Consider the following 14,380-nt stretch of genomic DNA (forward strand, 5'->3'; position numbering starts at 1 on the left):
TGCCAACAAGTCTAATGGGTGCTTTGTGTAGCCTTTTTGGTCCACTTGGAGACAAAATTGAAGGTCTTAATGAGCACTTGGCAGCCAAATTCGTGAGAGAAAAAGCTAGAGGATTTGTAGGAAGGTGTCCCCCTCATTTATGGGCCCTTACCTCGAATTCTCCACCATCAGCTCGGAGTTCAAAGGCCACCAAATCAATGAGCACAAGGGCAGCCAAGCAAGTCAAGTAGGACTGTTGTTAACTACAAGTCTTGGGCAGCCAAGTCCCTAAATTTTAGGAGGACTGTTGGGTCCTCAAATTGTATAAATAAAAAGGCTTAGGGCCTCATTTGGGTTAGCCAGTTAGCCAGTTAGTCATTTTGTTAGCCAGTGGATGTTAGCTAGTAAGCCAGTAGATAGTAGCTAGTAGTTAGTCATTTCATAGCCTTGTTGTAGTCATTTTGTAATTCGATTTGTATGCAATAGATTAGCTTTTCTTTCAGCTCATTCTCAAGCTCTCCTTGTGGACAGTTTTGATGTAACTCTTCATTCTTGATTAATAAAGATGAATTCAGCTTTGCACCAGCTCTAAATCTCTCTTGGGAGGCTGTAGCTCTTGGGGTTGGGCCCATCTCAAGCGCCCAGTACCTCCCCTGTTTATCTTTATGTGTGTTTGCTGTGTTCATAAAATAAAATCTGCTCTTTAGATCTTGCTTCATTATTTTGGTTGTTTTTGTTGGTTAAAGTAGCTTTTAATGTTTGGGAATCAATTGGTAGGAGTTTGTCATGCATTTAGATCTTTCGGAATGTTCTTGCTCACGTGATGTACATGGTTCTCTTTCCAAACGAGGTTGCTGTTTATTCATTTCATTGACAGTTAGATTAAGTTAGCTAGGACTTAGTTTGTTTGCAAGAATTCATTGATTCGGTTGAATGTGCATTGTGCAGGGCATCTCTATCACTCACTCACATGGTCAAGCTTCATCAGAGCCATCTGATTCATCCCATATCTAGGTTTCTCGCTTCACACCCATCCTCTTGCCCACGTAACCCTACCTTCTTCTCCATTGTTGTCTCAACTACCTTGAAGCCAAACCAGCCTTCCACATATCATCTCACCACTCCATCCATCAGTTCCTGGGTCACTTCAGACCCCCATCCTACCTCCATAACCATCCATGAATCTTCCATCAATCACCCATCCTCAAAAATCCCATTTCGAAACATCCTGTAGAAGAATTACAGAACTTCTTGTAGAAACCCCTGCAGACTTCCTGTAGAAGTTCATAAACACGGTTGCATGGCATCCAGACTTTGTGAAACTCTCGGAAAGAATGTTAGGGATCCCTTAGACCCTCTCTGTACCTTCCTGACCTCTTCCATGCATTCCTCCTCCTTTATCTACCTCTACACAGTGAAAAGCCAGTTAAAAGCACATGCATGATAATTCTAATAACTTAATCAAAAATACAAAAAGTTGTTTTCTTCAGATAGTGATAACTTAGACACATGAATTTTACCTTCCTAGAAGTAATGGCATCTCTTTTCGTAGTTTGCATTCTCTCCTTTGCATCAGTAGGACTAGCTGGTAGAATTAGGGTTTGTGTTTCTTTTTGGCTTTCAGTTTCTTTCCGCAAGTAGATTAGCTTCCTTCGAGTTAGCTTTCATCCATCAATTAAAAAGCTTCTTCTAAGAGCTCATAGAAGTTGGCTTAAGCTATTAGCGGACTTGTGCCAGCTGACCAAGTGACAGCTGCGGCAAGAGCTAGTACTTGTGCATACAGCACCGTCGCTTCCAAGTTTTTTACGAACTACCGGGTTGATAAAATTAAAGAAGGGAGTTCCAGGAGTTGTAGCATTATTGCTACAATATTGGGGCCCACTATCTTTTTGGCGCCGTTGCCGGGGAAGCGTCAGAGTATTGGTGATTGTCGCTTTTCTTCTATTTTCCACTACAAACTTCTTCTAAGTAGTTTATTTCATTTCCATTATGCAATTTCGTTTATGCAAAAGTAGATTAGCATTTCCCGCTTTCATAGATTATCATTTCAATTCCTCAATTTCATTTCTGCAAGCGTAGATTAGCATTTCATTCCGCAAGCATAGACTAGCATTTCATTCCTGCAATTTCATTTGAGTAAAATAGATTAGTCCTTTCCTGCTTTCATTTCAATTCCGCATTTTCATTTTAGCAAGTTAGTTAGTTGCAGTTCAATCTATTTCAGTTTTGCAAGTAGAAGTAGAAAAAAAACAAAAATCAACCAAAAAGATTTCCTTTCATGCCTTGTAGGAGTAGAGATAAGTTAGAAAAATAGTTTCACAACACCCCCCTTTGCTTCACACAGCCAATCTTCTCTCTTCTTCAATGGCTGTGACTAAGAAGAACCATGGGTGGACATCAAGACATATCTGAAGAACCTCTAGGGGAGAAGAAGAAGAAAACATTCCTCTAAGCGAATGGCTACAAGCATAAATGTCGGGAGCGACATCTTGTCCAAAGATGAATTTGAAAATCAGATCAAAGATTTCAAGAGTGATATGAGGCAGTTTCTTGCCATGCAACTGGATACCTTGCGGATCCAAAAGAAGCAAGAAGAAGCCAAGAGGGCTTTGGCCATTTTTTGTCCTAGGTGCACTAGAAAGCATCCTAGGAACGAATGTCCATTGTACTCCATAGAAGTGTGTTTTGTCTGTGAAGAATACCATCCTACAGATTAGTGCCCTTCCTTACCCAGATTCAAAGCTACATATCAGAGAGCCAAAGGAGCCACTGAATCACTCTATTACATGAACCAAAGTTGACCGCATAGACCTAGATCTCATCAGTGGGAACTGCAAGGGGCATCCGAGACCTATTATGACCCCTATCAAGCCACTTTCATGCCTTCTTGGGGACCACCTGCTCATCCTTCTTGGTTCACACCTCCTCCTTGTTCCTTCCCAGATCCATATTATGCCCAACCAGTTGCTCATTCATTTCAGTCTTATGCTCAGCCACAGCCTCAGTGGAATGCACCTTATCAGGAGTGGAGGCCCCAGTACAACTCTCATCCCACTCATTTTCCTCCACCACCTGCTCATCCACAACCATCGCCTCCTCCTCCACCAAGGCAACCCCAAATGCCTACCCAACCACAATGCCATCCATCTCCATCTCAATTTCACACCTCCACTCAACTACCCGTACCATTTCCAAAGCCATACAATGGAGCAGCTCAACCCCATTGCAAATATGAGGCACAACATATGCAAACAACTCCTCTTGAGCTCAATGATATTCACCATAGCTCAGGAAGAGTGTTGCAAAGCAGAGACTATGTTGCAAGCATTGAAGGACCGCATCCAGCAAAAGAAGATTCAAAAGAGGAGATCAAAGAACCATGGGCTGCACTTGATGAAGAGAAGAGATCAGAATCAGAGATCGAGAGAGTTCCTTCATGGTTACCATCAAATCCTCCATGTACTCAAGAGAAAGATCAGCAAAAAGAGGAAGATGAGAAGGTCATGATAAAAGGTGACATGAAGAATGATCCAGATCAGAAAAAGGACCAAGGATATCAAAGCTATATTGAGACATGGTTCTAGACAGTCACTAAGTTGCAGCAGTACTCTCCTCCCCAGCTATGTTTTGTACTTTCAAAGTCAGATCATTTTGTCTCTGAAATTTGGATAGTTGTCAAAGCATGCATTCCGAGCCTTCACATCATTTTGTCTCTAATATCGATGTGCACATGGCTCCATTGGAAGTATTCTTATACTTGAAAATGATTTTGTTTTTCAAGTAGGGTAGGGTAGAAAAAAGGGGAAAAAAAAAGAAAAAGAAAAAAAAGAGAAAAAAGAAAAAGAAAAAAAATGAAAAAAGAGGAAAATAGAAATCTAAGGTGAAAACCTCCTCGGAGGCACCTTAGATTGGCTCATTGATTGAAAACCTCCATGAGGCGGTCAATGGGTTGAAAAAAAGAGAAAAGAGAATAAGATCTCTGGGTGAAAAGCTCCCTTGGAGGCGCCGAGGGCAGGCAATTAGGGTGAAAACCTCCATGAGGCGCCCTAGTTGTTTTTCAAAAAAAAAAAGAAAAAAAAAAAAAAGAGAAATAAAACTAATTCCATTGGCTAATTGCAGGTTGCAAGAAGGACGTTTCATGACAGGAGGAGCACTCAAATCAAGGTTAAAGGAATTTTTCTTGTGCCTTCTACAGGAAGCTTTGTATTTCTATAGGAAACATCCTGTGGAACCTTTGGACGAGCCAAATCCAATTTCAAAAGTGAATCTGATGGTGGGAATCTGTTGATTAGGCCTACAAGCACTTGTGTGTCCATCCCTTGCCTTTCTCCATCATTTTTTCCACCTCATTGTGCTTCTCATTGTGCTTCTACAGGAACTTCCTATAGAAATTGTCGGAAACTAGACATGGATTTCAAAAAGTGGTTTGGCGAACATTGTAGCTTCCTCAAGGGTTCAGAAACCCTCATGCAATCTTCCAACTCCTCCTCCATCATCTCCATACCTGCATCACAGCCCAAGCTCAGTTTTCCCTTCCATGCAAACACATGCAAAGTGCCTTGAAGCAAAAACACATGGGACAAAATTTGTTTTTTCCATAACTTGAAAACCATGCATCCATTTGACAAACCGTTTTATGGGGAATTGTACAAGTGTGATGACAACATGCCTGAGCAGTTTCATGCCGTTCCGGTGCACGGTTTCCAAGAAATCAGCCTCCATCACCATCAACCATTTTTGCGATTTCTCCATATCCGTGCATCTATTTTAAAACCTGTTTCATGGGGAGATGCATATGGGTGATAGTAAGCTACCCAAGTAGTTTCAGCCGATTCCGATGCACGGTTTCCGAGGAATCGAGCTCTGAAATCTTCAGCCATTTTCCATTTTTCTCGAAATCTGTGCATCCATTGATCACGATTTTGCTATGGGAGATGCATAATGATCATAGGAACACGCTCAACAAGTTTCAGATTAATCCGCTTTACCGTTTGGGAGAAATGGCGAAAACAAGTTCTGGTTCTGTGATATTGCAGCAGCAGCAGCTTGAACGTGCAGATCTGAACGTGGAAACAGATGCATGCAGCTTAGATCCGGCCAGAGGACACCTGCACAAGGAAAAAACAATCAAAGATTAGCAGCCAAGCCACATGCAATCAGAAAAACCAATGCATGCAGCAATGACAGGCCACAGCAGCTCACGGCAGCCATTTAACTTCGAGGTATGTGACTGAAACTCATTCTTCTATTACATAAATTTAATTTAAAAACTGCATGAGTTAATGGAATGGTGGGATTAAGCCACGAATTATCAAGATTAAGCTGATTTTCTTCTCTAGAACTCAGCCGGCAGTCACGCAGTACATGTGGACAGGTGACTCACGTGAAAATTAAAAAAAAACAGTTAGTGTCAGCTGCTTGAATTCCAGTGCAGTGGATCAAGAAGAAAGCATACAGTTAATAAGTAGAACATGCAGTTCATGATACCACTGCAGTTCATGGTCCAGCACACATCGTTGCCACCTCACTCCACCAACAATCACGCAGACATCAATGAGCGCTCAGCTGTTATTCAACTTGCACTTGCATCATGTTAAACTGAAGTATACATTCTCTGCTTCCACAATCGGCTTAACCTATCGTCCTCCGCTGAGTTTCCTACCTGTTCTCGAATTTCACTCATGCATTGGGCTCACTCAAAGGCAGAATCACATTCTACAGGAAACGGGTGGGGTCTTCTACAGGAAAGTGCAGCAGAGTCTTCCAGAGCAGAGAAGCCTAAGGTTCTTCATCCAGTTTGGAGCTTGAAGAAAGCTCTGAGATCCGACACCATTGTGGAATAAATCCAGTAGCAATAGCAGGCCATGGAGTCAGAAACGAAAACTCCAGAGTTCACTGGTGGTCAGGAGATTGCAACTTTTCTTGTCTCATATGGACTACTGCCCAAGGTTTGGGAAGAGTCTCTTCATGCAAGCAATTCAGAGGGCTTTACTGTGAATGAGCATGAAGATTTCGTATGTGTCGCTTTCGCTTCAAAGAGTAGAAGATTTCATTGTCAACCAGAGTAAACGTGGAGAGGACAATATAACAACTGTTCAAAAGGTCTCCTCTGAATGCCTCAAGGGTGATGATGGTGAACCAGCCTTCATTCATCCAGGAGCTCTTATGTTGTTTCTCCATATAATCGAGAAAACAAATTTCCAAGCAAAGTTGCAGATTTACACGGACTTCAAACAAAAGGAACTCAAGCCCATCATATTTGTGGGTCACTCCATAGGAGGGGCAGTTGCAACCTTGGCCACATTATGGGTTCTGGGAAAAGGCTAAGGCAAAGCTCTCCCTTTTGTATCACGTTTGGTTGCCCTCTGGTCGGACATGGAAGGCTTGTTGAAGCAGTTGGCCGTGAGAACTGGGGAGGAAACTTTTGTCACGTGGTTTCCAAGCATGATATTGTTCCTCGGATGCTCCTTGCACTGATTGAGTCCATTGCTAACTCCTTCACTACCATTTTTCCTTATTGGCAGGGCACAAATGTGCCTGATTCTTTAATTCAAGATGCTTGTAGGACTCTTCTGAAACAACTCTTTGTTTCTATAAGCAGCCCATATAGACCTTTTGGCACTTACATGCTTTGCTCAGGCAATGGTGTAGCTTGTATTCAAAATGCTCAGACGGTTTTGGAAATGCTTAGTTTGACTATGTGAAGCCAAGAAACTTCTTTTGATGAGATTGTACAGGCCTGTCTTTCAGAGCACATAAGGTATGATCCTGTTTTGGAGGAGGTTTTGCAAAACTCCATAAGAGGGATACAATCAATAGAGAATTCCAATTCAGAATCCCCTTACGAGATGGGTATTTTATTGCAGCTTGAAGCTATTGACGTTGGAGCTCAGAATGATCATGCACAGCTAGCCCTACGAAAATCTGGCGAAACTGAAAAAGGGTATAACACAAATGTTGATAAGCTAGCTATTGAATTAAGCGTAAAACAAAGTAGCATGGAAGAGCTTGAATGGTATAAAGAGAGATGGAAGAAGGATCAGTTGCATGGCGAACATATCATAGTCCAAGGCCTCAAGTACCAGCCTCTACCCCACCACCAATTTGTTTCTCAGCATATCCATTAGGCCTATCAGCATATTGATGAGCCTCGTCATTGAGTTTTTGGGAGAAAATCATGGCAATTTTGGCTAATTAAGAGCAGAAACTTGAATGAGACAAGGAGGAGAGATTATAGGACATAGATCCTCCTCATTAAATCCTCACTCATTCAAATATTACTTAATCAAATCACACTAGCTCAGAGTTGCAAGCAGCAGGCAGTGGGGAAGAAGAGCAGAAGGGCGAGAAGATGAAGGCTGCCACAGCCAAGCTGAAAGGAAAAACACCCTCAGCCAAGCAGACTAAGACAGTGCCGACTGTTTCTACAGGAAGACAGAGAACTGTTAGCAGACTGTTTCTACAGGAAGACAGAGAACTGTTAGCAGACTGTTTCTACAGGAAGACAGAGAACTGTTTCTACAGGAAGTTTGAAAAGAGGGAAGCCAAAGGAGAAATCAGTCGAGATGTTAGCCAAAGAAGACACCAGGGCCATCAAAGACGAGGAGAGAGATTGGTTGCTCAGAGGATGAGCAACACTTTCAGTAGGGGGGTGATGATGAGCCCCAAAAATGGACAATTATTTGGGCTCATTCAACCTCCTAAGTTGACTTAATCCACCATTCTCATTGGTTTATTGCATGTTTTTGATTACTTTTATGTTAATAGAGTGAATTTGGTTAGTCATTATGCCAACAAGTCTAATGGGTGCTTTGTGTAGCCTTTTTGGTCCACTTGGAGACAAAATTGAAGGTCTTAATGAGCACTTGGCAGCCAAATTCGTGGGAGAACAAGCTAGAGGATTTGTAGGAAGGTGTCCCCCTCATTTATGGGCCCTTACCTCGAATTCTCCACCATCAGCTCGGAGTTCAAAGGCCACCAAATCAATGAGCACAAGGGCAACCAAGCAAGTCAAGTAGGACTGCTGTTAACTATAAGTCTTGGGAAGCCAAGTCCCTAAATTTTAGGAGGACTGTTGGGTCCTCAAATTGTATAAATAAGAAGGCTTAGGGCCTCATTTGGGTTAGCCAGTTAGCCAGTTAGTCATTTTGTTAGCCAGTGGATGTTAGCTAGTTAGCCAGTAGATAGTAGCTAGTAGTTAGTCATTTCATAGCCTTGTTGTAGTCATTTTGTAATTCGATTTGTATGCAATAGATTAGCTTTGCTTTCAGCTCATTCTCAAGCTCTCCTTGTGGACAGTTTTGATGTAACTCTTCATTCTTGATTAGTAAAGATGAATTCAGCTTTGCACCAGCTCTAAATCTCTCTTGGGAGGCTGTAGCTCTTGGGGTTGGGCCCATCTCAAGCGCCCAGTACCTCCCCTGTTTATCTTTATGTGTGTTTGCTGTGTTCTTGAAATAAAATCTGCTCTTTAGATCTTGCTTTGATATTTTGGTTGTTTTTGTTGGTTAAAGTAGCTTTTGATGTTTGGGAATCGATTGGTAGGAGTTTGTCATGCATTTAGATCTTTCGGAATGTTCTTGCTCACGTGATGTACATGGTTCTCTTTCCAAACGAGGTTGTTGTTTATTCATTTCATTGACAATTAGATTAAGTTAGCTAGGACTTAGTTTGTTTGCAAGAATTCATTGATTCGGTTGAATGTGCATTGTGCAGGGCATCTCTATCACTCACTCACATGGTCAAGCTTCATTAGAGCCATCTGATTCATCCCATATCTAGGCTTCTCGCTTCACACCCATCCTCTTGCCCATGTAACCCTACCTTCTTCTCCATTGTTGTCTCAACTACCTTAAAGCCAAACCAGCCTTCCACATATCATCTCACCACTCCATCCATCAGTTCCTGGGTCACTTCAGACCCCCATCCTACCTCCATAACCATCCATGCATCTTCCATCAATCACCCATCCTCAAAAATCCCATTTCGAAACATCCTGTAGAAGAATTACAGAACTTCCTGTAGAAACCCCTATAGACTTCCTATAGAAGTTCATAAACACGGTTGCATGGCATCTAGACTTTGTGAAACTCTCGGAAAGAATGTTAGGGATCCCTTAGACCCTCTCTGTACCTTCCTGACCTCTTCCATGCATTCCTCCTCCTTGATCTACCTCTGCACAGTGAAAAGCCAGTTAAAAGCACATGCATGATAATTCTAATAACTTAATAAAAAATACAAAAAGTTGTTTTCTTCAGATAGTGATAACTTAGACACATGCATTTTACCTTCCTAGAAGTAATGGCATATCTTTTCGTAGTTTTCATTCTCTCCTTTGCATCAGTAGGACTAGCTGGTAGAATTAGGGTTTGCTAGGGTTTGTGTTTCTTTTTGGCTTTCAGTTTCTTTCCGCAAGTAGATTAGCTTCCTTCAAGTTAGCTTTCATCCATCAATTAAAAAGCTTCTTCTAAGAGCTCATAGAAGTTGGCTTAAGCTCCTAGCGGACTTGTGCTAGCTGACCAAGTGACAGCTGCGGCAAGAGCTAGTACTTGTGCATACAACACCGTCGCTTCCAAGTTTGTTATGAACTACCGGGTTGATAAAATTAAAGAAGGGAGTTCCAGGAGTTGTAGCATTATTGCTACAGTACAGGGGCCCACCAGTAGGTATTAGTTTTAGGCTCCACTTCCTTAAGTGGAGCTAGGACGTCAAATTAGGTCCTAGTGGTATATTATGTCACACATGCCTGGAGGGCTTGTAAAAGTCAGTAAATATGGGGTGGGGGGTTACAGATTGGTATCACGGCACGGTTCAAACAACTATGCTAAATGGGAAGAAAGTGTGTGTCAAGCATGCATGAAAATGTCTATGTGGTTGTTATGCATGTAGTTCCATATTTATGGTTTTCATGCATGATTTCATTATATGAAGATGGTGTTATCATGCACGATGTCGATATATTGATATCATTATATATATACATGTATCATGCTAATATGGATTGATTTTGTAGATGGGATACCCTCCCCTGAATTTCAATGAGGTATATTGATTGTGTTTATATTTGGTTTATCTGACGTGGTATGTTTGAAGGAAGAAGAGGATAAGAGATGATTAGCAAAATGGTGGATTATAGTTCATGAGACTCTCCTTATAGGTCAAATGAGAAACATAGAGATGGGTAAACTCTTGACATAACAAACACCTTGATAAGTGTAAAGGCAGATATCAGAAGTTGCGAAGAAGATAATGACAAGATCACTCAATTATAGGAAAGGCATACCAGGGAAAAACAAAAGCAAGAAAAGGTCAATGTGATTATCATTTATATTTTTTTAGACTTGTAGTGATAGGGAGATCCATGGATTTGTTATGGATAGGAGGAAAAGACTAATGGGGGATATGGTAGCAGGTCTCATGGAGGGCACATTTCAAACATGAAGGATGCACTCATAGGTAACAGGTTCTTAGATATACCTAATAGGAGAAGCAATGGTTTTTGGTTCTATTCTAGCTTTGGTTCAAATAGGTATCATGGTCATCATCACTATTATCCCAATAGGAGGAGTGAGAGGGGATACTTGCCCAACGAGTTTAAGAAATTGAAACCACCTACATTCAATGGAGAGTTGAATAAGTTAAAAGATTCATAGGCATGTTTATCTGGAATGAATAAGTTGTTTGAGTTGTATGACTTTACAGAGAAGATGAAGGTCAGGATAGACATTTTATGCCTAAAAGGGATAGTAGACATTTGGTGGGAATATGTGAAGCATGTCAGAGAAATTATGAGAAAGGATTTGAGTTGGCATGAATTCAGGAGAATCTTTGTGAAGAAATACATGTCCCTGAGATACTATGGTGAAAAGGATAAGAAATTCTATGAGTTGAATATGATATCTATGAAGGATGAGAACTACACAACTAAATTCCTATAGTTGTTGAGGTATGCTCCTTATCTTAAGGATGAGAAGACCAAAGTTTAGAGATTTATATTTTGACTTCCATTAGCCTTCAAGGATCACATTGAGTATAATGAGCCTCGGTCATTGGAGGATGTCATTAGGAAGTTGAAGCACTGTTATGAGTAATCAAAGCGTAAGAGTGAGTCTAAGTAGGGTTGGGAATGGAATGACAAGACTAAAGGTAAAAGGCTAGTGAAGCAAGGATGACCTGAAGATGTAGGTGAGAAATAGTGTTGGATTTATGGGGCCTGACCCAGGTTCAGCATTAGTTAGCCAAAAAAATCCCTACACTACTGGCTCTTTCGACATCAGTTCGCGGAGCGCAGACCGAAGTCTCACCCGAACCAGTATGCCGGGATGTTGGAACCAAGTTTCCACACCCTGAGATGGTAATGATTTCGGTTTATACCCTGTATTCCTACTTTCACCCATGTCACTAAGCTTTAGGGTTCTGATAGTCTACCCTTTATTCCACCCTTTAGTACCTTTGTGAAGGTGTACTATTGAGCTTTTCATAGCCTCAACCCATGATCCAACTACTTTCGCACTGCTATAGTAGCATATTGTATAGGTTCCCAAGTTATCTTAAGTGTTTTACTTATCTTACTGTTCAATCAGAGTTAGCACTATGTAAACATATATTCTTACTTGCATTCAATTAATCAATACAGTCACATACATTCATGCATCACATGAATACTATAAATTAAACCCAAAACACAATATAACCAGATGCATTAGCAGGAAATAAATACATAGAATTTGCAGAATACTTATCTTTATTGATATCTTCAAGTTAATACAGACTTTATACGCCCTGTGCACACAGCTGCAGGGTTCCTTGCACTCAGCTATGGACTTCCACCCTAGGCCTCTACGCACTCAATTGCAGAGCGTCTATCTACGCTAAGACCCAAAACACTTAGACTTCTCTACCAAGACTCTTGACTTCATTCTTCATTATCTTCTTAAACTCAAAAATTATCTAGAGCTTACTTACTTACCTCCTTTTTATACAATCCCATGGGTGGATCTTTACAGCCAACTTTACACTCTACAAAAAAATGGTGGACAACCCTTTATGACTCATGACACCTTTGCGCTCCGCGACACAAAATTCAGAGACTTGACAACTTTATTACAAAATTGACCCAAAACATGGGCTTTTAGCCCAAAAAATATCATTGGGGCATCCCATTCCCAACAAGCCCCAACAAAAACATGGTAGCTCGCCCTTGAGTCACTTTGTGGGCATAGAGATCTTGGTGTGAAGACCTCCTAGCTTGACCTGTATGACCACAACCTTGACAGTGCACTATGCGGCTGTCTGCTTTGCTTCTTCCACCAACTGCTCTATCACTGGTCCTGAACTCTCAGCCTGAAGCTTCTACTGAGTTGCTTGCAAATGAGCAAGCTTACCTTCAATAGAGGCTGTGACTGAATAAGCCTCATTTTTCTAGGGCTTCAATCGTGCCTTTAACACTACCTACTTGTGCTACGTGACATCTACCTGTTCTTTCAATTGCTTGGCCTCCTGTAGCTTCGCCAGTCTCTGGGTAAGAGTGATGGTTAGCACTATACCTTTTACTTTGTCATAGCGTTTCTGAAGTTCTCACTCTTCTGTCTCCTGCCGCTACATTAGGGTCCTCCTGTAGGCTCATTAAGACCTCGAACGTCTATTCAAAAAGTTGTGTGCAGTCTGCTACTGCACTGTCTACTGCTGCTATTGCCTCTGTGACAGAAGTCACATGCTGTTCCATTACTTTTGGCAGAGTTGAAGGCTGGGCATTCAACTTTGAATCTGCAATCTATAGGTTCAGCTCCAGCAGAATCCTAGTAATGTCTGTGTGAGCATTGCACACCCCTGTAGAAAGCTTGCAGACCCACACCTCAACCAGTTCTTCCTCATGAATGGCCAACTCTATGACCATTCAATATGCCTCCTCCGTGACCTAAACTATGTGCTTATTGTGGTTAGTTAGCTCAGTCATGACAGTAATGGTAGAGTCTCATTGTAGGGCCATATGTTCATTATTAATCCTCTATTTACTGATCACTTGCAAAGCACGGTGTTTGTAGGCCCTCAGCTCAATGATCGCTCCATCCTGTAATAGCTGGAGTAGCTCACTAGGGAGCGCTTCTAAGTTCAACCCAACTCCCTTGAGGGCACTTATAGTGGGCCTGTGATCTTCATTCTTTTTGGTTAGTGCTCCATCTAGCAGCATCTCGGCAGCTTCTGAAGTGCCAATAGCGAGGCTGGTGGGCACCGTGCTAGCTTGTGATGTGTGGGTCTGCAGCCCCTGCAGAACTATCTGGTTGGCCCCCAATAGTAGTTGCCGCTACTCAAACTGTTGTAGTGCCTCTGTGGTGACATCCCACACGGTGTCTCCAATGCCATGCAAATCACCCTCTCTGAGGCTGATTGGGTCTACCAATGCTTTAGTGGCCTTGGATTTCTTCATCAACCTCACCTTCTCTTGTTGCCTTAGATGCTTGATGTGGGCCAATGTTTCTTGTGGGTTCACGCCATGCTGCTCTGTTTTCTCGTCGATTTCTTCCTCTGTTTTGGGTGAAGGCAACCTCGTGCCTTTGTCAGAGCCTCGCTCTATTTTTCTTGTATGCTTTTCCTTCTTCTGGGCGGCATCACGCTCTGCCCAAGCCTTATCAATAGCCTCCTTCTTCCTCTTCTCAGCCAGTTATGCCATATTGAGCTTGTCCTCCTCCTTTTTGCACTATGTGACAGACTTGCTCGACCCCACTTCCAAGTCTGAGGTAGTGTGCCACTCTGTCGGCCAGCGATCAAGTACTGCATCAATTGCATCATCCATTTCCAAGTAAGGCAAGTCATACGATGTCTGCATAGGGTCCTTCTGTGCCCTAATTGACACATGGTGAAATTCTACCTTGAACTCCACATACCCCTGCAGGTTGGTAAACAAAGGAGGCTACAACCACAGTTTACGATTGATATCCATGCAGATTTTCATTTCCATCAAGATCCAGAAGATCTTGATATCTTTGATGTGCTGAGCTTCCTTGGTCACCCAATGCAAAGCGTACTTCACTACTTCTGGCAGGTCCAGCGAGATTGAGGGGAATTGACTGTCTTCCGGTAGCTGCCATGCTACGAGCATAATAGATAACAAGAGCCACACATAGTGGAAAGTCTTACTGAGCTCGTGTGCCTCATGACAGTTTGCAAGGAACTCACCACAGAGATAGTGTGCCCAACTGAAGTAGACTCCTTTAGCACATTGGGCTGCAAGAGTAACGATTGGTACCAGCACTTAATCTATGTGACACTTCCTCATAACCTTTCCTGCCAAAATCTGCATGGCCACCTTGATTGTAGGGTCACTCATACTTGAGATGGCATATCCTCGCGGCTTCTCCACGAGCTTGAATTTCTCCTTCATGGCCTCCACGAGGGCCTTCTC

The sequence above is a fragment of the Pinus tabuliformis genome, chromosome 4_2 (assembly GCF_031772625.1).
Source record: "Pinus tabuliformis cultivar Carrire ecotype Pingquan chromosome 4_2, CPIR1, whole genome shotgun sequence".
In the NCBI taxonomy this organism is placed as follows: domain Eukaryota; kingdom Viridiplantae; phylum Streptophyta; class Pinopsida; order Pinales; family Pinaceae; genus Pinus; species Pinus tabuliformis.